Consider the following 15,696-nt stretch of genomic DNA (forward strand, 5'->3'; position numbering starts at 1 on the left):
AGAAATATATGCCTGTGTGTTCTGCATATGCACGTCCATACTGAGGTGTCCAATAACTTTCTTGACAATAGAAAGTGTAGAATTATCTCTCCTTTTCTATTTTCTTTCCTGTTTTTGACTTTTGTCATGGAGTCCTAGACATGTGGAATGAAGACCAAATTCCAAAGTCCCATATGTCCGTTCTTCCTCTTTGCAGAATCAGCCAGTAAGTAAGGCAGGAAGTTGATGCTTTAGTCTTCCCTGCCCTGACCCATGACACCCTTTGAACCCTGACCTCTAGCGAGCCACGTGACAAACCATGCAGACATCTAGACTGTCATGACAAACACAAACCAGCTTCAGTTGGGAGATTATCACTGATCCAGACGCTCCTTTGCAATAGTGCATTGAGCAGGTTTGAATTTGTGATTTCTTCCAGCTCCTGTGTCTCCTGTCGTTTTTTTCAGAAGGTAAGATAAGAGATAGTGCTACTGCAGATCAAAGAGAGATGCGATAAAGAAAAGATGAACCATGTATGGAAACCAACAATATGACAAGAGCATAAAATCAATTGCATATTGACAAAAACACCTAGTGCTGGTGTACTTCCAATGATTGCTGGTCTCCTCTTCCTATAAGTAAAACACTAGTCTGCAAGCACTTTTCCGTCCTCCAGCTCAGGGCCAACAAATTGTGGTCGGAATACAGACATCAGACAGTGGACATTCCTCATGTGACAACCTTGACCTACTTAACTGGAGATTGATGTGACACTCAAAAGACAAATGCCTCGCATATGCAGGAATTAAGATGATTCAGGGATAGGTAGTTCTTTGTGTGTATGTCTGAGCTAACCTACATAGGTACATGCGTTTAATTGCATGCTTGACACATTGTTAAGGCAGCTGACCAACAAGGAAGGTTTTTCATATGATTATGAAGGACTTTACTTCAGTTGGAAAATGTAAATGTTTATCTTTATGCATAGCTGACCCAAATCCACTGCGCAGGAATCTAAGGAATCTGGTGTATTTAGCCAAATAAAAATAAACAGAAGGAAGTTCAGTGTATGTGTTTAGCTGTGAAAGGAGAAGGCAGCATCCCTGTAGGTATGCAGTGGACAGAAACTTGTTATGAATGGACTATGACCCGTTGATGATAACTAGTACTCAGGGTCAAGCACTTTAATGGCCAGACAAAATGACTCTGTTTGAGGTATTTATTAGTTATGTGAATTTTTATTCAATTTCAGTTTTATTCCTTAGGTTTCCTTCGTAAGCATCAATAATAATTGTATATAATCTTAAATGTCTGCATCTAATTTACTCCTGTCGCTTAAACACACTTTAACACTTTTGGGACGAGCCCTGATGCCCTGATCCCGCATTCACCCACTCTTTCACCCATGTCCTACACATGGACACAGTTCGTTTATTTACTTTTGGAGCTAATGGACAGCACTGACGTGTTTGAGGGTGGGGACTTTGGGTAACAAACAGGAGCTGCAGTCAGTACTGTGACTCCCCCCCCTCATCCCTCCTCTCCTCATCGGCCCCTGGGGGATGATAGCTCAACTCCTGAGAAACGAGGGGGACTAATACTGTCCAGCTGCAGGTTGGCAGCAGTGACAGAACCTCCATATGCCCAACAGATTGGATTCTGGCTCTCATGCTGACCCTTCTCTTTTTACCCAGTCTTCCCAACTTCCCAAGACTGAAGAAATAGAAGTGGATAGGAAACTTAAAACAGGAGAAACATGATCATAAATGCAGGAAAACACTATGGGTAACGTTACTATCTAGGTTGTATGGTTCAAATCAACATGCATGATAATAAAATATAATGTTAAGAAGTAGATGTGATGAACAGCAATAGACCAGACCACTATCACGTGAAAGTCCCCTCGTAGCAGATGTGATATTTTGAGGTATTTGAGGGATCAGTGTTGGCAGTCAGACATTTGTGTCTACAGACAACAAGGCATCATTTATTCTCAAGTCTTTAGTCAACAAGACGAAAGACTCTACGTCTAGTCTAGCAGCTCTGTGAGGTTGTAATTAGGCACAGTGATGCTTTCAGCTAAATGCTAACATCATCATGCTAACAGTATGCTCACAATAACAATGTTGACATTGACATTGACATTGATATAATGAATCAGATATACATTTTACAATGTTAATCATATATTTTCAGTGTGTTAGCATGTTAACACTTCCTACTTGGCACTAAACACTTAGTACAACTGAGGTTAATGGGAATGTCTTCAGTATAGCAGGTATTATAACAATCCATCAAGTAGATGTTGAAATATTTTAGAGGATAAGTTGTACACAAATTCATAGCCATCCATCCAATTAATATTGAGATATTTCAGTCTGGAACAAAGTGCTGGATAAACCTACTGACCAACCTTGCCATCCTAGGAGCAACACCGCCAGCATGGCTAAAAATTGGTTTAAATTCTATAAACGTTGGACTGAAGTAACTGTGACTGTAAATTACCAAAAAGAAAAAGCTGACACTCCTTCATTTAAACTGCAAAAATGTCACATTCATATCAAAATCACATGATGTTATTGTGAGTTCACTTTTTTTTTTTACAAACAATGATTTCTTTTCTCAGAGTCCTTCTTATACTTGTGTTGTGACGGTATGACCACCATGAGATCAAACCATATCATTCTCTGAAGAAAGAAAATGTTTCAGGCCTTAAGAACCATAAAAAACAAGACAAAACCTCCCTTTGCTTCATGGATTTTAGTACTAATGGCTACAAGGCAATGGGGAAACCACGGGAAAAGCAATTAAAGAGAAGAAGCTGCTGGGTTACTGTGGACTGTGTCCTGGCTTTGTTCACCCGTAGGTTTTGAACTCGACCCTCAGAACTGTCGTGCTCATGAGACTTCAGATAGAATTTTTAGCTCACATTTCAGCACGTGCATATTGGTAAGAGCCGTCACATGACAGCTGTATTGACCGTGATGAAATACAGGCAAAGAGAAAAAAACAACATGTTTACCATTGATTCATGTTCAAATGAAAGGGACAGACACACAGGAATCTCTGTTAGAAAAAACTGGAGGTTGGACGTCACCTCAGGCAAAATCAAACAAACCCTCATTTTCATAACATTCCCAAAATGCCTTGTTCAGAACATTACGAACCTGCTGCTTTGTTTTACAACCGGTGACTGAAAAATATTGTCAGCAGATGGTAACTTTGTGGCCTGTCAGGGTATTTAGTCGAAGAAATGCTGAACATGTTATGTTCACTGACCCTCACCTCAACCACACACACATAAAGACATTAAGTTGTCAAAGTGCCACTTATCCAACATGCTAATGCTAAGCGCTCCAGTGCTTATATTATTACCAGCTGGAGGGTGTTAAAGTGGAGGTTGGCCTGGACACAGAGGGTGACAACACTCAGCCAGTGGCCTTGTTTTCATCCATTCATGGTGGCAAAGGGGTTACGATCCCTAAGTGACTACAAGGTGAAAGGTCACAGGCAACACCCCTCGATCAGAGGGAGAAAGGGATATTAAGTGGGCGCTCAGTCTAAAGAGAGAGTATGTTTAAGCTCCTTGGAGGTCTCAGTGGTGATGAGCAGGGAACAACACACAAAAGGAAGTTTGGGCATGTCAGCACCAGACCAGCATCTCATATTATGACTCTATGAAATAGTAAATACACATCTCAAATTGCTCAAAAGTTGTGAACAGATTTTATAAAGTTGATATAGCACCGGGTGAACTTCATGCCATTTGATCGAAGTCATTGATCAAAATGTTGACCTGACACAAAGTTTTCCTTTGAGAAAAGGCTTTCAAAAGGCTCAGCAGGGGCCTGAAGCCAGCCATAACTCCTCCATCTGAAGCTCACCAGAACAGTAGAAGCATTTTTCTTGGTGGTGATCACAGCTTCAGACCTCTAACCAAATTCTTATTTACTGATGATCAGACTATCCTCAGAATGGCTCACATTTCGGTAACTATGTCATGTAATTGACAATGACGATTTCGTCAAAGTACCACCATTACATTTTAAGATGGAAGCCAAAACCATAACATTTACAACATTCTTTATCAGATCTAACAAATGCCTGGAGGACAGTGTAGGTTAAGGGGGTCACTCTGGAAATGGTCCACTTAGCAGTGCTGCTTTTGTCTGTGTCTGTGTCTCAACTGTCAGGGATCTTCAAGTCCACCCTAACACAATGAAAATGTAGAATGGAAAGTAGAAAGAGATGGAAAAAGTCAACCTCCTCAAAAATAAAAAATACCAGTCACTTTCCAGTATGGACAAAATAAGAGCCCGGTCAGACATGAGGTGGAGGTGGTATGTTAGCTAAATGCCATTCTGGATTGTGGAAATCCATCTGTTATCACTTCCCTTCCCAATTGGCACATCTGCTTACTCTTCATATCTCACCTTACTTCAGTCCCTTTTCCATTTTGATACAGCCCGTGTTTATCATAGTTAGCCAGGCTAGTGGCAAAGCTCTATGGAACACAATTACAGTCTGTCCCCTAGTTGTCCAATGCTTGATTCTAGACCAAATATCTCAACAACTATTGAGATACACACACGCAAACACACACGCACACACCCTCCTGGATGCCTATGGTATCGTGATTATGTTATTGTAACCCCAAAAGACACTCAACAATTAAGAAAAACTTCAGATTACACCAAATACAGAAAGAAAGTATGTTCTGAGTTTTCTTTTATCAGTTTCTGACTCTGGAAAAGTAGAAAGAACTCCCCAAAACTACTGTGTCTCTTTTTGCCTCTTCCCGGTGATCAGTGCATCTGGGTGATGCCCTCAATGTGCGTTAGCATGTTGGATGTGATTTTAAGATCAGCGTCATTCCCATGAATTATTAGTCAGTGAACAGCCAAAGCAGAAGACTCCATCATGAATCATTGCTACAAAACTGTAAGAAAATGCCCCCCAATCAACGGCATTGGAAGGTTCAAAAATACCAACAAGAACAACAGGATTAGCTGAAAATCCCCTGCAGATTGACTGAGTAAATTAAAGATAGCTAACCCACTGAGACCTGCTAGAGCCACAAAAAGCAGCAGACACACAGGAAATGAAGGCCCACTGGAGAGTAAACAAACAACATACCATGCGATCAGGAACCCCAAGAGGCAGTTAAGTCACCAGAGATGAGACCATTTTAATGGGACACTAAAACATGTAGTAAGAACCCATCTGGAAGAGATTCTTCTGGAATGTGGCTGATTTACAACTAATGACCAGTAAAGAGTCATCATCTTCCTCTCACATCACAAGTCTTCAACCCCTCATCTTCCATCATCCCTCACAGGTGAGGATAGATGGATGTGCATGGAGGATGGTCACACATTCATAGGGTTTTACATTATAGTTAATTCCTCATCTTGGAATTGGAGTGTATATTCGCCATATTCCGTTTTTTGTTCTTCGCATTTTCAGTTAAGGTCCAGATACACATGAATGCATGCCGATTGTGTGCACACAATTTTTTATCAGAACACCAAATCTTTTTTTAGGCAAATCCTTCACTGTTTTTTTGTAATTTCCATGTTTTTTTCCCTCCCTCCCTATATCTCATATTTGTTCAGACTCAAGCAATTGTCAAACAACAAAGAACTACACACCATCAAACCATCATCTGTCGAAACTGACACCACTGACTGATATGCTGGTAACAAAATCCCTGTATTTGTAGAGTAAAGACACAATTGTACTTTTATATCCTTTTATTGTGAAAAAGCACTTATTGTTTGTAGATGTTTCTAAATCATGCATGAGCAGTTGATCCTTTTGACACAGCACCACCAATCAGTAGTACTGATTAAAGCTGGAAAGGCCAACCACACACAGTGACAGGATATAAAGACTCCGTCTCTGCCAACAAAGCAGCTCTGCTCACTACAGCCCTGACACAATTTCTGCTGACGGAGGGAGGAGAGGTGTAGGAGTAGATGGCCCTGAAAGACTGCGGTGTGAAATCAGACATTCTCGAGGGCCGAGCCAGGAGCGAATTCCACAATGTGTGCAAATATTTGTGCACACTACTTTTGGAATTCAACACTTTGCCAAGTCAGGAGTTCTGTGAGTGTCGGCTCTACGAGGACCTGCTCCTGATCTCCGTACAATGTCAATGGGCACTTGAAATAGCAGTCTCGTTGTTCCTGCTCAGTTATATCTGGATGCTTCTGTGAGGGAAGGGAAGTTCTGTGCTGAATAACCCCATTACCTTCCAGCTGCAGAGTAAAAACATGGGCAGCAAATGGATCAATGAGAAGTCAAGAGCGTGCATCAAGTGGGCTACTTGTGGTCTTGTTGAAAAGTGGTAGACGTCCCACTTGAGCGATGATAGGGCAAAGACACTCAGAAATCAAAGACCAGGCTGATTAGGATTGTGCTCACGAATCAGCTGCAGCTACATGCACATAACACTGAAGGCTCAGAGCTGGCTTTTATATGCTCTCTCTATAACCAGTAAAGTAAAAAATACATCAAAATAATTATGAAGAAAAGCAAATTATCGTTATTTGCTGTGTCATGCCAAAAGATGGATGACATGGCAATTATATAGCAAGCTCCTGACCTGCTCACTGGATCCAACATCTCTTCAAGGTTCAGACTTTTACTAAAGACCGAACAAATCGGAGATTGTAGGATGATCGATAAAACAGAGAGGGGTCTCATGATTAGAGAGTCAAAAGATGCATTCAGTGAGTTCATGAAAGAGGAAGTGAGGAAATACTGAAGGAGAGGGAGCGTGGTAGGGCAAGCAAAGTAAACAAGTTTGGCGTGAGCTTGCTGGAGTCACTGGGTTTAGGAAAACATTCCAAAGTCTTCGAAACAAGCAGCCTTGTGAGTGCACAGGGGCAGAAACAAGAGGGCTTTAAATCAATGAACAGGAACAGTGTTGGAGGACTCTAATTCAATCATAAATATCTTGAGTGTTCACCCTCACACACCAACATGCCAAGTTAAGTGAGTGCCAGTCACCTATATGACAGCAGAACAGTCAGTCAGAATAAGCTCGCCAAATCGAATAAACTGGAAAATTACAATATGGTTCACTAACACAAACTTACTGGAGTATAAATGATATACGGTCTATATCCATACTGTGGTTTCTGCAATAAATGAAACAATAATGTGATCATTTATTACACTGACAAACAGTGAGATGTATTATGTATATCATTCATCAAAGGGTCATCTAGCCTTATTTGTCATGTTGATATAGCTGTGGTTAATGTAACATCTAATTTCATTTCTGCTGAAGATGAAACAGAGTAAAGCTCATTTAAATCACTCATCCACTGGCTGAGCTAAACTTCAGTCTCACAAACTGTGAGTCTTTACATGTTGGCGTTACAAAATGAAACAAAACTAATTATGGCATTCTGGTGAAAACATATTTGCTGAAGTATAAACCAGTTTAAAAAAAGATGAATTCAACAATAAACGTGCCGACCATGTTTTGACAAACACAACGCTCAAAAGACTGCTCACAATACTTTTCATCTACTGACCCAAATCGCATGTTCCTAAAAAGACAGAAGAAAGATTTGGAGTGCAAACATCTCAAGAAATAGCTGATGTATTTATGGGATTAAGATATTCATTGTTTTTTTTCAACTCTTAGGGATTAAATTGATAGACGAGATATCCGCACACCTAGATCCATGCAGAGTACACAGTTTGAACTCTTTGATACTTCCAGCACCTCAGACAAGATCAAGCCAGGTGGAGCAGTGGTTATCCTGCACAAATCCCTAGGGATTACAAACATGCATAACATACTAAACCTTGTGGAATTTATTTTTATTCAACAACAAATAATTATGCAAACACCTACTGTAGAATTGTAATCCTTAAAACTGAATGCCTTGCAGCCGGGCCCTGCTGGAGGGAAGTTTCACAATGCGCGGAGACATCTGCCTCAGAACGGCAACGTTTAAGCGGACGGTCAAAATCAAGATCTACAGTGAACTGGAAAATAGGAATGAGTTCCAGAGACAGTGAAAGATGTCTATTTAAAAGACAATGCTTCTCGATATATACACCCTTACAACTTTACACCCAAAAGAAGAATACAACTCAGTGGTCTTTCTGAAATTCAATGTTTTGTCTTCTGTAAATAAAGTGACTTATGGTCATTGCGTGCAACCCTCTTCTGTCATCTTACGTCAACATAATGAGGATAACCAACAATTATTCGGGGCACTTTGGGAACTCCATGTGAAAGTTAAAAAGTAAAGTAAAAAATTAGAGATTTCAAACATACATATTGGAAAAACGATGTACTACATTTAGTCTACAATGTATAATAATAAACAAATATATAATAGATACAAGCTCAGGAAAAAAAGTTATTTAGTGGACCTTGAGTTGGGATTGTTTTGTCAAATAATTAACTTAAACTGTAAACCAAATGGACGGATGAACATGATGAACCCGTTCTGCTCTTGCATGTCAAGAGATGACAACAGAGTGGCCAAAAAAGTGGCCCTTTTCAGACCTGGAGCATGCCTGTGCTGAACTCGAGGCTTCAAAACCATAGTCCACAAACCAATGGTGATGTCACGGTGACTACATCCACTACTAACACACAGTCTATGGTTGGTACAGTCATTTAAAACACTTGGCCCAAGGTCAATAATTAACTTCCATGCCTTTGATTTTTTTGTAAATGTACGCTATGTATTTATAAGGTCTTGAATTTCTTCCTTCCTGAGGGAACCACAAGACAAACCTTTGACTGACATGTTTTTGAAGTCAAGTGCTGGATAAAAATGCAAAGCAAATATAAAAGCATACAGAGATAGGAAAAGACATGATGAAGTAGTCAATGAAAACACAGAATGTCCCTGGCACATCACCAATAGTCATGTCTAGTCGAGCTTGACTGTAATCTTATAGTGCACACATACACATGCTTACACAGTAAAAGAGTCTGTGCATGCTTTTAGGTATGCTCTGAATAATTCACACTCACACACACCCACAAACACTTTTCACGACTCTTTTAGTCGTTAGAGTGTAGCGCGCTTCACTCGTGAGACGCACATAGGCTTGAATAAAATCTCAGGCAAAAACAAAGATGACAGGAAACAGTGTTCTTGGCCTACTTTTTCACATCCTCGTGGCTGGGATGGGATGCTGGCACAGAAATAGAGAGTGGAGCAGTTCATCTCCCTTGATAAAATAATAAGGAGGTGCTATTTATAGACACACACATAGAGCAGCTTAACCTTAATGTGAAGGCATTCAGAAGGCACACTGAAACGTAAGCCGGCAACAAGAGAATTGGTCACAAGCTGTTCTACAGAATGAGTGACTTAAGATGGTCAAATTCGGCCAATGGAACCACCACATTATTAAAATATCCCAAACAGATCTGATGGGGAAAATTAAAGACGCCTGGAAAAGATTCAATGATTTCTGGAGTGTTGTGGTCTCACCTTCTCGCTTTGACATCATGATGTAGATGTTTTTAAGGGACATAGATGTGCTGTGAGAACTTACAATGATCTAACCAGGATTAAAAAATATGTTGGGAGCACTAAATTGTTGCAAACACCACAAATGTCTCATGCCACAACCCAACAAACAGCTCATTAGCAAAGCAAGCCAGCCATGGCGCTTTAAAGTGGAGGTAACACAAAAAGAGCTGAGTCTTATACTATGTAGTTTGATCCCAAAAGTTTAAATGATTGTTCACGTTAAATATGCAGAACTAATTCAACCAAAGATGTAAACATTTCATATTTGTGTTGCTCTGCAGTTGCTCCTCATGTTTTCCAGCTAAATCCCTGATTCAACTTTAATAGCTTGGTTCATTCTTGGGGTGAAAGTATCTTGTTGAAGCTAATTTGTTACATGGTTGCTTGTTGCGTTTTCATTCAAAGAGATCTCCACTGATGTCACAGTGGTGCGCCCGTTCTGACTTCCTCTTTGGCCATCCTTGAGGCGTGAAATGGCCCCACTGGGTCCCTGTAGAGTCCTGTAGGGCCACAATAGGCCCAAGACATCTGTGTGGTTTAACAGAAGGCAGGGCTTGAGTAGACCGGAACATGTCTATGGACCTCCCACCGGCCTACACTTAAGCCCCACTACAAAAGCATGGTTGCCACTTAACAATAACACAGTCATGCACAAGTGGGGACACACTCACACTCAAACACTGGCACTTAAGTAAGTGCCAAAGAAAAAGCAAATATATTTTCGTAAATCAATGCAGAGACCTGTTTCTTTAGTTATTGTACTTCAAGGGTAACCGGTGTTTTTCAACCTGTGCCTAACTGACAAAATTTCAGAAAATTGTCTGTTATTGAGGAAGAATGCTGTAGACGGCAGCCGCTAATGGGATGCTAAGTAATCCTACGGGGGCCAGCTGGCACAAAAAGCGCTTGTTTTGGAAAAAAGGGTCCAGGTTGAATAAAAAAACAAAGTTACAATTTAAGTATGTTTGGCAAAAGAGTATTTTATGACCTTTTTTAAGATGCAGTAAAGGTTTGACAGTGATGTCTTACCATATGCTGAAAAATCTTGACCAAACCAGTCCATGAACTTATCCATATTCTGGGTACACAAGGCTCTATGGATGTCAGGTGGTTGTGGGTCATTTTCATCCAAACCACCTAATTTCATCTGGTATAAGGCAGGTTTTTGTCTACATGTGCTTGTGTTGTCATTTTGTGCTTTAAAAGGTACCGACCTGTGCTTGCCAAGCTGAATGGAGTGGCATAGTGTGGTAATGCAGATATGGTGGTGAAGTGCCATTTCAGTTTTAATTTTGGCATTTAATTGTGAGTCCACTAAGACTTAGCACATATGTCTTCAACTTTCTTACAAATTGCTCAACAAGTACGCATTTTGGTTTTGCGCTTTTGCAACAAATACCTGCAAAAACTTCATAAGTGCATTGAGAAACTCATGTTGCTGAATTTCACAAACAACCAAGGCAGACAATGCCTTGTTTCCTGTCAGTAGAGGCCAACCGGACTTACAGCCCTTTATAGAACTGTTAGGATGTCTGCAGGAACAGAAAGTGAACTGCTTCAGGTTTGTGCCCACTTGCTCAGGCTCACAAAAAAATTGCAGAAAGTAAATTTTTTCTAAATATTAGGTGATGGGAGTCTCGACAAAAGTGATTTTTATTAACGGCTGATATCAAGAGAAAATCCTCTTATCAATGTTAATGGAAATCTCAGTAACTGAATACATGCAATAGACTTGCATTTGTAAAGCGCCTTTTTGGTCTTCCGACCAAAGTGCTGTACACTACATGTTATTATTCACCCATTCACACACACGCATTTAAACACAGATGGCAGAGGTGGTGCAGCAGCTGTATGCATGTTCCCACTCATCTGACATTCCTCAAGAGCAAAACAGCAAGACAGAGTAACGCACAAATCCTTAAGCCAATGGACATTTCCTTATTTTCTGTAACTACAGCTTTTGTCATTGAATGAGACTGTGGAAACAAAAACAATAAATGCATTTGTGTCTTCAATGAGCAAAAGCTTACACAATCTTTTGCAATATCTAGATGTTTGCTGAAACCTTTTAACCCTTTGATACACATATTTTAGCAGTGATTTGGACCAAAGAATTACATATTTACTTTGTCACACATAACATACACCATACAACCGATAACACTGATATTGAACTTAAACCACACCCTCTCACACACTTAAACCACCCCCTCACACCCACCTAAACCACGCCCCTATCACACACTCAAACCACGCCCCTCACACCCACATAAACCACGCCCATATCACACACTTAGACCACGCTCCTATCACACTTAATTTAAACTCCGTCGGGTCACTTTTGACCCATGTTGTGTATCAAAGGGTTAAAGCCAAATTGAAATTAACCAACCTAATAGGCTTATTACTTCCATCCACATGACCTTGGAAAATGGTTTGATTGACAAATCTCTGGGTGTTATGCAATGGCATTAGCCAGTAGCATTATGGTAAACTAATTAGGCCTCTCAGGTAACAGGGAGCAGGAATAACTTTCACCTTGGTGCAATTCATAATCACATCACACTAAAATCCTTCAGAAGTGGCCCTCCATTATGCATCACATTTAGAGAGACTGTTACACAATATCCTGGTCACGTAAAACCTTTTAGTGCAAGGGCCGGATGGTGAGCACAGACGTACGTGTCGACTGGGAAAAGTGACAAGGAAGATAAAAAACAATTCATGTTCTGAGTCTGAAGCAGTTTCTTCTTAGTGCTGTGACTCTGCTGTTCATTGGTCTTTTCCTGCAGATTATCCTATTCGGTTTACTATTGCTGAGCCTTTTGCATTCATGAAAAACCTAATCATCTTATATCATGGAAATGAGTAACTGCCTGAAGAGTGTCATTCATTTCAGGGTTTGGGGTCTTATAATTGATTCTTTGTTCAATCTTTAGAATTTTGGATTACTCTGCTAATCTGTGCAACTACAATCTACAGCTCAGTTCAAACATCCTAATCTGAAATCTATTCGACAGAGAACGTTGAGTCCTTAATGAATCTCTGGGAAATGTTTTGCAGGCAGGTATGATGACAGATTAGTTTGTTGTCCTCTTTCTGTCTAGCTATCTGCCCTGATTCCAGATGCCCTCTGACCTACCAAGAAGGCATGCCACTCATTCCAGACTCCGTCCGCTTCTTCTTAGTCTTTACTGAGTCAAAATGTCCATACCTCCTAAATTAATCGGCAATTTTATTCATCATTTTTAAGGTCGTGAAACATTGAATCTAGAAGCATTAGATGAATCACCGAACAAGACAAGTCTAAAGGTTTTACTGTTTGCAGCAAGAGAGAAACTTTTTCTATGGTAAACTGGAATCCTCACAGCTGTCAATCATGAGCAGATGAAAAGGCTGGAAGTCCACACTTCTGTGCAGTCTCAATGGTGCAGTATCTGTTCCTGTCTGGTTGGCATTTCATACCTTTGGCCTAAAGGAAGGGATCAGAAAAAGATGTCCGCTCGAAGCTTCGGCCATTCAGTTCCATTCATACACCTTCACTGCCTCAAGAAGATCGGTCTTAAAAATAGGGAATGGGGGGGGGGGAGGTAATTATAGGGGGTTCTGGAGGACAACAACCTGACAAAGCAGTGATCTTTTTGATGACGTCTCCAATAGAAAGTGTGCACAAAGACTGTGAGTGATAGCTGGGTTTTCTCAGTGGATACTCAGAGTTTTCCCCTCCAGCTGTAAACATGCTTAAATATGTCATGTGATCATAGGGATGACATGGGTGGGAAATGTCAACAAGGCTATTGGGTTTCAGGATGCGTGATGCTGCACAGAGCTGACTTACAGTCCTTGAGAGCCTGTGCCCTGAGTGTTATTCGCTAATGCATTATGCGTCATCAAGGATCACATAGCGCATTAAAGTGAACGTCATGTGTTATCGTAAATAGAACATTAAATCCTAGTTGGTTTTTGCAAGGCAGCTTAAGACCACTTCACCACCAGAAAGCTCTGGAATAGTTTGCATAGGGTCCCAAACTACTACTACTATATCAAATATGTCAAACATTGATTGGTGTGTTCTCAAATGGCATAGAATAGTGTTACGGCCATATATGAAATACAGTATAAAACATTATGTAGTCAAGATCATTTGTTCAAAATATATAATTGAAGGCAACTTCAACATTAGAAGCTTTTTCATGATTTAGTTTTAATTAACGGTTAATGGCATGTGGACACAAACACGCTGACTAACAACACCTACAGCTCTCTTGGTGCAGCTCACTGCGTTCCTGCCCTTTATGGCCAGTAACAAATGAATTCACACACAGTCACAATGGTTTACAGATGCATTTCCTGTTAAAGCCACAACATTCTTCCCACATTGTGAAGAAAGAGATCAAATGAAAAGAAGTGAAATTAGTGACAGGAGAGCTGTAATTAGATCCTGTTTTAATTCTTTGACACACTTTTCTTTCCTTTTTCATGTGATATGGGCTATGTAGCAACAGCCTGAAACATCCTGGAAGATATTTATCACCTGGTGCTCTCTACTTCAATAGAGAGCTCAGGCCACAGGGCACTGACCTCTGGGTTCTGTGGGAAAACTGGCTTACCTCTTTTGAAAAGAAGCACACCAACACCTGTCCTGAGTTTAAAAGCGCAGATATTTTAAACATGATGCGGCCCAATGTCATGTCACTCGTGACCCTTAAAGATGATCACACCTCTCTTCAAAACACTTTGAAGCACCCTGAACCTGAAGATGATATTAGGCTTCTGAGGCCAACATTCCTCAAGGGCAGCTCGGTTAGTCCATTTTCTTTGCTGCTGCTCTTATGTGATAGAGGCCTATCTGTATTATTTAAAAGCCAGCTTGCCAGGGAGTTGGAAGTCTATTCTAATGCACAAGCAGCTCATCAGTTATACATGGGCAAAACCCAGTTTTCAAGCCACTGTGGTGGATGCAGGTAAGAGTCCGACACAGAAATGTATCCACGTGCATGCACCGACTCAAAAACACTTGCCGTCACATATAGAGCACAAGAAAATCCTAAATGTGACACAAACCTGAAAATGATCATCTTAAAAATACCCCAAGAAACATCTGAACTAATCAGTGTCTGTTTCTCTGAGCTGCAGCATCCCCACACATCCAAGAGATGCTGTCCATTGATCTGTCAATCAGAAAAACGGTTCACTTTGCAGAAGCCTAGCAGCCTATCCCGTCTTTTCTCTGAGATAATGACAATGCACCCTTTCCCCACCCTGTTGTGTATCTTGTTAAAGAATGAGCAACTCCATGTGCTTTGAGTAATTTCAACTGTATGTTCTGGAACAAATCATATGCATGTGCACGCAATCACATACAAAACAGAGGCAAATAAACACGCGCATGTACTGTACAACTATAAACATAGATACAACTGCTGTGTCAGTCGCTGCCTTCGTCTCTCACCTGCTTGTCGACTCTCTCGAGCGGGCTTGCTCAGCCTATCGAGGGCTTTGGAGGTAGAGGACCTGATGTGGTCACTGAAGGACCTCTGCAGCAGCAGCAGCCTCATAGAGCGAGACATGCCGTTTAGCATCCACCGAAATGTATTGAAGTCAGACCTTGTTCCTACACCTATCCCTGTCACTGATCAGATGGATTGAGCTTTTGTCCCACCTCTTTCCACTGCTCTTATTTATCTATGTTTCAGCATTCTATCGTGACTGGTTTCTCCGTCCAACTGGCTCTGTTCTGTCCTGGTCTGGGTTCTGCCTCCTTCTCTCTCCCACTCTGTTCTGTTCTAGTCTGAACTGTACACTCCCGTCTGCTGCAGTGAACATCAGTGCAGTTACTGCTGGGACGCATCCAGCCAGTGCTGCAATGTTCTCATATTCTATTCTACCAGTGTGTGTGTGTGTGTGTGTGTGTGTGTGTGTATATGTGTGAGTTAGTGCTTTCCGACACAAGCTCCAGCACTCTATGTGGATATCTGAGTGATTTAGAGTCACGACAGCTATCTTCATATCCCCTCCCTATCTTTTTTTGTCTCCACATCTTTTTTTTTTTACCTCTCTTCTCTGTCACCTTCCTTCTCTCATCCACTCTGTTTACACCCGCCCTACCCTGTCTAGACACAGAGAGCATCAATGCCAGTTATATAACCAATTGCCCAGGCAGCCTACTTGTTATGAAGATCCACCTGTCCTTGTT

General features: G+C 40.9%; 1 protein-coding gene across 3 annotated transcripts in view; it reads right to left on the bottom strand.

The window, feature by feature from the left end:
• dlc1 (DLC1 Rho GTPase activating protein) overlaps positions 1 to 15,696 on the bottom strand; it is an 80,668-nt gene that overhangs the window by 37,519 nt on the left and 27,453 nt on the right. Inside the window, exon 1 of one of the 3 annotated variants that reach the window (XM_079279494.1) lies at positions 14,953 to 15,010. The exons of the other annotated variants lie outside the window; for them this stretch is intronic. The gene's annotated coding sequence lies outside the window, so the exon portion shown is untranslated. Of the gene's footprint in view, positions 1 to 14,952; positions 15,011 to 15,696 lie in introns of those variants that run through there. 3 annotated transcript variants of the gene reach the window in all.

The sequence above is a fragment of the Melanostigma gelatinosum genome (genome assembly GCF_949748355.1).
Source record: "Melanostigma gelatinosum genome assembly, chromosome: 11".
Lineage (NCBI taxonomy): Eukaryota > Metazoa > Chordata > Actinopteri > Perciformes > Zoarcidae > Melanostigma > Melanostigma gelatinosum.